Raw genomic sequence first — 8,831 nt, 5'->3', positions numbered from 1 at the left:
TTAGTTTTACGAGCGAGTGATGATGTTTTGTTGATAAAGATCATTTTTGTATTCTTTTGACCTAGCTTCCTCTGGTAACGAGTTATTAAGCCGAAATTATCCATTAAATTGTTGCGCTTAGGAAAAGACACCTGCATGTAAGGATGAATACTGTAGACATCATAAAAGATAGAACCTGAAATAGCTCAGACAGGTAATGAACTCCAAATTTCGTTGTTGTTTTTTTTTTTTGGGGGGGTCGCAGATTACACTTGTAAAAAAACATGCACGGAGAATTTCAATGAAAAATAAATTTACAATCTATGAGATAGATATAGAGAAAATAGATAAAGGACCGTCATTTTTTTGTTGTGAATAATCTGAAATGTGATTATTGCTGCTATTCTTTTATCAAATATTTTATTGTGACCGTTAAAAGAATTAAACGTTAAAGTCCAGGGTTTGATTCCTGTCACGGTACTTAACCTCCCTGAGTAACAAATTTTATCTAAATTTCTCTTTTATTTGACATAAAAATGAAAATGCTGCAATGTGTATATAAATTTGTGTTATAATAAAATGATAAGATAAAGTTGCTTAGAAACGATGCATCTCATTCTGAAAATAACAAAGCTATTGACAGATATAACAAACGTTGTTGTGTGGTTGACAATCGCCTTTCAATTCCAATTATTAAAAAGCATTCATATATATAGTAATATCTGTTGTCATCTTCAAGTTAATTATTAATATATACTATCGAAAACTGTTTAGATGCTCATCATATTTGCATAGAAGCTACTCTCTATTTTGTCACATAATCAAAGAAATCTTTCAAAAAGGAAAAAAAATCCACATCTTTTTCCAAATAAGTAAAAAAAAAATCTCTTCCTGTTATGATTCAGATGTTGGATAAAAAGAGCAACCTATTTGAGACATGTAATTAGATGTTTAAGCATCTCTATTGTATGTGTTTATATTGTTCGTCTGTGATACGGGGTCATCTTTTATTCCATTAGTGTTGCATGCTGTGTTAATCGAACATATTACGGACAAACAGACAATACTAATGGCCTAACCACTGAGCTTTTCTAGTATTCATATCTGTGGTATCTAATAGAGATTACAGACAAAATAATATAACCTAAAATCACCTTGAGTTGTTTGCTTTAAACTGAAAGTAATAGCCATTGTTGTAGTAATGTATTGAAGCGCGGAGTGGGATAGACTCCCTGATAGTCCCACTAACGTTCATTGTGTGTTGTTGATATTGAAATAAACATCAGTAATTATAGGATTGTGGTAAACTGAAAGACATGAGACTGAAATAGACTAAAACAAAATCCATGCCCACCGTAGTTGAAAATAGTCGTGATACCAGACTGAGTTTTTAATTGGATGATGTGAACAATAGGTCTACATCAACCTCATAGGCAACCTTTTCTTAACAAAGTATCTTCTTTTAAAAACCAAGTCTCTTTGTTTACAACTATCAATATTGTTATCAATATAATTATTATCATTATTAGCCTATTATTATCATTGTAATTATTATTATCAATATTACTGTTATTTTCATCATTATCATTATTATTATCATAACGATAAAAATAATTACTATAAAACGATTTGATATATCGCATAATAATTATGCTGAGTTGGTAGATTTATTTGAACGAAATAATAAAAAAAGTTTAAAAGTTTTTCAGTGTTCGGTCCATGTTAGAGTCTGATAAGTAAAGTCTACAACCCAAAAGACAAGAGAAGACACTGAGTGGATTGTAGGATTAGATATGATAAAATGACGCATTGGTGTCCAAAGAGTAAAAGACCATCAGGATCTCCCTCTCTCTCTCTTTAGTCTTCTATTCCAAATTCCGTTCGACGATTGGCGTTGATGTCAAACTATCATCAAGACCACACACATTGACAGAATGAAAAAGATTGCACATAGATAGATAGATAAATAGATAGATAGATAGATAGAAGGAAAAGGAGAAGATGAAGAAAAGGAGAAGGAGGACTTGCATAAGGAAGAAGAGAGATAAAGATTCAAGAAAATAAAGATAATAAAAATGAAGATTTACGAGAAAGAAATGTAGAATGTAAATCATGAAGTTCAGGCTTAAGTAATGTACATTTATATTTATGTGTGTATGTATATGAATTAGTATTATGTTTTATGGTATATATATATATATATATATATATATATATATATATATATATATATATATGTGTGTGTGTTTGAATGTATTTATTTATTGTTTATATTTATATATTTATATATGTATTGTTTAGTTTATCATACATAAATTCTACTTCAGTAATGATCACATTGTCCTTAATTTCTTTTGAAATGATACTCGAATACCTTAGCACAACTCTCTTATTATATGTTAAGAAATATTATTCCTTTACACAAGTAATAAGGATTGGTATTAATTCTATTGTAATGCGTTGATTTTTCAGAAAAATGGACATGAATTGTCAAGAAAATTATATCATTTTTAAAAGGAAGAATAAATAGAAAAGACATGAAAGAGGAGGAAAGAAGAGACAGAAATGGAAAGTGCGGGAAAATGAGGGGGCAAAGATGATACATACTAATATGAAGAGGGAGAAGGAGAGATTTGTCAGCTGAACAAAAAGGACCAGTGGCAAAGTTAGAGACGATTTAAGATCTTAGATATGTTAAACGGTGACAAGAGAAGAGCAGTACACAATGGGATGAGTGAGTGTCTCTAAGAACATTTGAAAAGGAGCGTAATTACGCCCAATAGCCCTGGCTTCAACTGACCAGGTAATAGCGGGAGGGCCCTCTATATCCTTTTGAAAGACGAAAAGAGCTGTCCTACGACTCTTTGAGAGTTTTCAAAGTATCTTTGAAAGTTTTGTTTAACAAAACCTTTTGCAGCCAATTGAGGTGATTACGGTATAGGGATATGACGAGTACAGCCTCAGTCAGCAAAATGGGTGTGCAAGTAAGTAGAGAAAGTTGAGTCAGGTTACGAAGTACAATACACGATCTGACGATGTAGTATTCCAATGTTTTTATCTAACTTCCTTTCATGCGTTATTTTTTCTTATTAAAAGAATGCTGTACTGTATGCATTTAGAGAATGAAATTCCCAAAATTATCGTTTCCCTTATCATCTCACATAATTTTTCAGTTTGATTATAACTCAAAACAACATTCTGCTTTCGAATAGCCAGTCCATCCATACGGTATAGAAGAATAATAGTTAGAAAATTTATCCTTAAAATAAAAGAAGTTTCTGCAGCAGAGTCTCGAGAACACCTGTAATCTTACCAGATTGCGTAATCTTACAGGAAATTGGTATTTGGTGTATGGAATCTTACAAATTTCCTTACATAAAACACCCTTTTCCTCCTTTTTAAACAGACCTGTTCTATTAAATTGCAGAAAATTTCCTGTTTTATGAATTTACAGAATGATTCTGTTATTGCTTTCTGCAAAATCTTCATTTTTTCTGTAAATCATGTTTTTTTAACAGTGTGGATAAATATGTAAAAAGAAATAATGTACAATTCAACTCAATCAATTGATAAAAGATATTTTGATACCCTGTATACTACGTGAATAATATAAAAGGATTTTCTTCGTAGCCTTTTCATGCCAAGATGACACCCGGTATCAAGACTGATAACAATTTTGATATTTGAAGTGGAATCGTCTTGTCAACGGAGAGACAGTGAGTAGAATTAGTCTGGGTAACGATAAGGCTGGTAAGTATAGTTGGAAGAAAGATGACAAAATCGATATATAAAATTAAAGAGTGAAACACATTGGTCTTTACATGATATATCAAATGTGAATTAATTTCAAACGTCTTGGAAGTCTACTATACAAAACTATTCCATTTTGGCGAAAATTTTGCTTTGTATAAACTTTAGATAGGACATAATCCTTTAAAATTAACAAAACGCATAATCGAAATGAGTAATAACTTGAAGAGGACAAAATAATCCATGAAAAAAATTATCATCGTCATGACTGAAATGCACTTGATGCATACTTATACTTTTAAATCTCATTTCTTGAAGTATTCTACTTGAATCACTCTTATGTGTTTAAATCTCATTTAAGACACTCAAATGATTCTGATAAATAACTTCTTCTAATTTATACAATAGAATGAATATCATGCTAGTTTTAATATCATTATTTAAATAATTAAATACTTAAATCTTCCTTTTTTTTCTTTAAATCCCATTCTGAAAAAAGATAAATCAACTTAAATGATATTCTTTATTTTTTAGTTTAATTTAATTATCCTTTTATACAATTATTAAATCTCAAATTGATAAACCGAAATCATCTAGATTATTCTTAAATCTCATTTTAGTGCACTTAAATCATCCTTATTGATATCATTTAAAATATCTCATTTGAATTGTTTCAACCAATGAAACGTATTTTAAATCACATTACAAAACATAATTAAATCACCTTTATTGAGTTAATCCTAAATCTATATTACAAATAAATTTTTATTTAATCCCGTTATAGATATAGATCCTTATATCGATAATTATTTTTTTTTATGATTCTCATTTTGATATAACAAAATCAACATTCTAGATTACGCTGAAACAAATTATAAAACATACTTAAATCATCAAAATATGATTTAAATGCACTAAAATCAACATAATAGATTTTCTTTGTCACACTTTATATACAAAACTAAATATTCTTGAATATCAATCAAACATTATTGTGTTCATTGTTATTTAATTTAATTTTAATGTTCTTAAATCATTCTTATAGCAGTCGTTATCCAATATTAGTATAATTCAATCATCCAATAGCCGGATTTAAAATCCCTCTTACCAATACTTTAATCTTCCTTTTATAGATTATTTAGAATGTATATAACATACTTGAAATAATTATGTCGAATATTTTGTAAAGCAATTTGGCATTCTTTTGTCAGTACTATAAATTCTGTATTTTCTTCGTTTTACTTTGAAGCTTATACTTAATCTTTCTTATTTGAATTATATTAATATATTAAAATTCAATTATTTCATTTCATTTATTTCCACAAAATTAAAATATATATAAAGCAATATACAAATACATTTTGAAATAGTGGTGGACCAAATGAAAGCTCATCAGGCTTGTTTGGATGGCCCAAAATAACATTCATAAGTGCACAAAGAACGTAATACATAATACATGAAACATAATACATACATAATCATAAAAATACATCCATACGGCATAAGACAGAACAGGAAAGAAGGAAGAAAGAAACAAACAAACAGAGAGGCTATGATTATTTGTCAAGAGAAAGGGGTTGCTCAGTGTAAAGTAAGTGTCGTTTGTAATTAAAGTTAAAAAGTTTACATGTCTTTGCTGTCTGAAGTTTAACAGAGAGATTGTTCCACAGTATAGGGCCCTGATAAAAAATGGTTGATTTGGCTAGCTCAGTTCGACACAGAGGAGGATGAAATTTGCATCTATTTCGTGTATGGGAATGAATGGATCGATTCAATATAAAACAATTTAAAGGTGACGGTGGTATACTACCATGATAACAGTTATTCATGAATGAACCAGTTTGTAAAGAAATAATACTATGGATTGAAAGAATATTCATTTTGGAAAATAGAGGGGAAGAAGGATGTAAATGATGAGAATGAGTTATAACTCTTAGTGCCCTTTTCTGTAGACGAAATATACGATTAAGATTATATTTTGATGAAAAGCCCCACACTGTGGAACAATAACTTAAATGAGAAGATATTAAAGAATGATACAATAATTTGAGAATATTTCTGGGCAAAAATGACAATTTTCTAAGAATTCCGATATTTCTAGATATGGTACCACATAGATGACTTATATGATTATTCCAAGACAACTTATCATCAATAATAACACCTAAGAACTTAGTACTTGACACTCTATAATAATACGATGATTATGATAAATATTTGGGATGTTATTACTAATTTTACGTGTACCAAATATTACATAGTTAGTTTTATCTACATTTAAAATCAGCTTATTGGCTAATTTTATTAATTGGGTGTTCATGGTATTGACAAGTAGAGTTGGATCAGGATTGGAAAGAAAAATACTGGTGTCGTCTGCAAATAATATGTAATTTGATAAGGTTGAACATTTTGGCAAGTCATTTATGTAAATCAAAAACAGAAGGGGACCAAGTATAGAGCCCTGGGGCACTCCACATCTTACTGTATTGTATATTGATTCCATACCATCTATAACTGTATACTGTTGTCGTTCGTTCAAATAACTTCGAAACCAGTTTAAAACAATACCTCTGATCCCATAGTAATGCAATTTATGAAATAAAATTGAGTGATCTATAATGTCAAAAGCTTTTGACAAATCAATAAAAATGTTAATGTATATTCTTTCCTTTATATTGCTTGCGTAATTTTATGAATCAATTCCAATATTGCAGAAGATGTAGAGTGCCCACATCTAAAACCAAACTGAGTACAGAAAAGAACTTGGAATTTATAAAAAAAAAAAAACAACTCTATTATACATACATCTTCCGAGTACTTTAGCAAATATTGAGAGTACAGAGATTGGTCTATAATTATTAAGTTCACTCGTATCACATTTTTTGTAAATTGGGGTTACTCTGGCTATTTTCATTAAGACAGGATATTTGCCAGTAGATATACTACAGTTAAAAATATGACTAAGATTTTCACAAATGACTGGTAAACGAATTATTTTCTTGACAACTTTGATACCTATAGAATCATGACCAGAACTTGTATTTCTTTTCATTTTTAAAACTATATCAATTATTTCACTTGGTTTTATTGGTTTGAGATATAACGATTCTTAAAATGCAGTAAATACTAGATCTTCAAATTATCTTTTTATAGAGGAAAAATTTAATTTCATATTTTTCTTGTGTAGTGGTCCGTTTTATGTTTCTTAATATAAGAATAAAATTCTTAAGCTACCCTCATATAGATTCTTTTTAACCGGCAAAATTTAGGTTTTTTATTTTCTGTTTTGATGCAAACATGAAGATCTTACCACCAACGTAAAATTACACCATTTTTCACATTTGTTCCAAATTGCTTACATGAAATGAATTCTTAACATACAATATAAGTCATTTGTCTAACTTTGTTATTTGTCCTCTGGTTCTTTTATTACATCGCCCTGACTTGTGGTATTTTAATCCATATCCTTGGATATGAAGAGACTTTTGGAAAGGAATTATACACGCACCGGAAGATGTAAGACCCTTGGTATAAGGCTGGACTGGACATGCAGATTAGTGTGAAAATTAATGCCCTTTTCCAAATCAACAACATATTTGAGGAGATCAGAGACAGGTTGCTTTAACAAACGAGAATATTTTCTCCTGAATAATACCAGTACGGATCAACGGCTACACCTTTTACCACCACTCCCTTAAAAATATTTTATAACCAAGGAGGTACTTGGTATAACGTTAACTTAAACATAACTTTTACAAGAAAGAAAGAATTAGCTGAAGTTTCGTGAGAAAACATTCATAATCATGAGAACTGAAAGCCTTATTGTTTTAGCTTCTCATTTTAAGAGTTTCAAAAGAATCTTACTGAACTCTCTGTGATAAATCTACTTAAGCATGTTAAGTGTACTTTGCAACAAACGCTGGCACAGATGACCATTTATAGAAACGACTAAATTTACAGAAGCACCAAATAAAATGAAAATAAAAATAGCGTGTTTTAAATCATTCTTTTTAATTGGATGTCAAAATAATGTACAATGTAAAAAAATATGGAACATGTACAAATTTAGTTTTAAAAATATTTGAAGAATGAAACCAAGCCTACTTGACTAATGTTACTGTCTGATCTGGTATGTTATGATACAAGGTATGCTTTGTTTGTGTAGTGCAACCTGATACCACACTCATGTTTTCATGATGAACAATGTTTTTTTTTTAACTTGGATAGGAGTGGGGAGGATGCACATTATGACATGCGTGCGTATGAAATAGTAAGTGGATCAAAGGGAAATAACTCTTCACAGCGATTTGCCCGAGGGTTTTCCTTAACACGGAAGACAGCGTATGGGACTGATCTGAACAAACCCCAGGCACAAGAAGTGAGTCAAACTTCCATGTGCCCATTCGTTCTCATGTTCTCTTTAAGAACAAAACTTTAAAAGAGGGATAATGGGAAGGGGAGTTTGGCAATGAGAAGAAGATGCTGGAACATATTCATGAATGACATCATCTATTCAAAGTACAATAGAGAGGTGAAGAGGGACTAAATATCATCAGATTTCGCTCTCAGGATATCATCACTCTCGGATTCTCATTGGAAGGAAATTCAAAACTCAATCGGTTTCTTCATGGTTTATATATAGCTTTCTTGTTATCTAATTTCTCACTCTTCGTCATTTTGTTCCTGTCTTTAGTACAAACCAGACAAAGAAAAATAAGACCGTTGTTTTGTTTTCGTTGATGTTGTCATTCTACGACAGTTCGATACCACTGTCTTTCTTCTATCGTTTCTATAAGGAGATTTCTTGTCTTATCGAACCTTTTGACAACTGACTAAATATTGATTCATGACACTTAAAATCCACTTCTCCTTGCCAAAGTGTCCTGCTGTAAAACTTTTATTTAGGCTACAACACCTTCAAAAGTAAATTTTAGCGAGGATAACCCTCCATATAGTGTTGACAAATATCATAGAGCAAAGTTTTTAAGAAAAACGTATTAAGAAAACTTACCGAACATGCATGTCATGATTTTAAAACATGCAGAATTTGTAGAATTAAGAACATCTTACTTTTTAGCCATCATGAATTAATGACACTCATT

This window comes from Lytechinus variegatus, chromosome 7, assembly GCF_018143015.1.
Source record: "Lytechinus variegatus isolate NC3 chromosome 7, Lvar_3.0, whole genome shotgun sequence".
NCBI lineage: Eukaryota > Metazoa > Echinodermata > Echinoidea > Temnopleuroida > Toxopneustidae > Lytechinus > Lytechinus variegatus.
Note: the sequence above shows the minus strand (reverse complement) of the source record.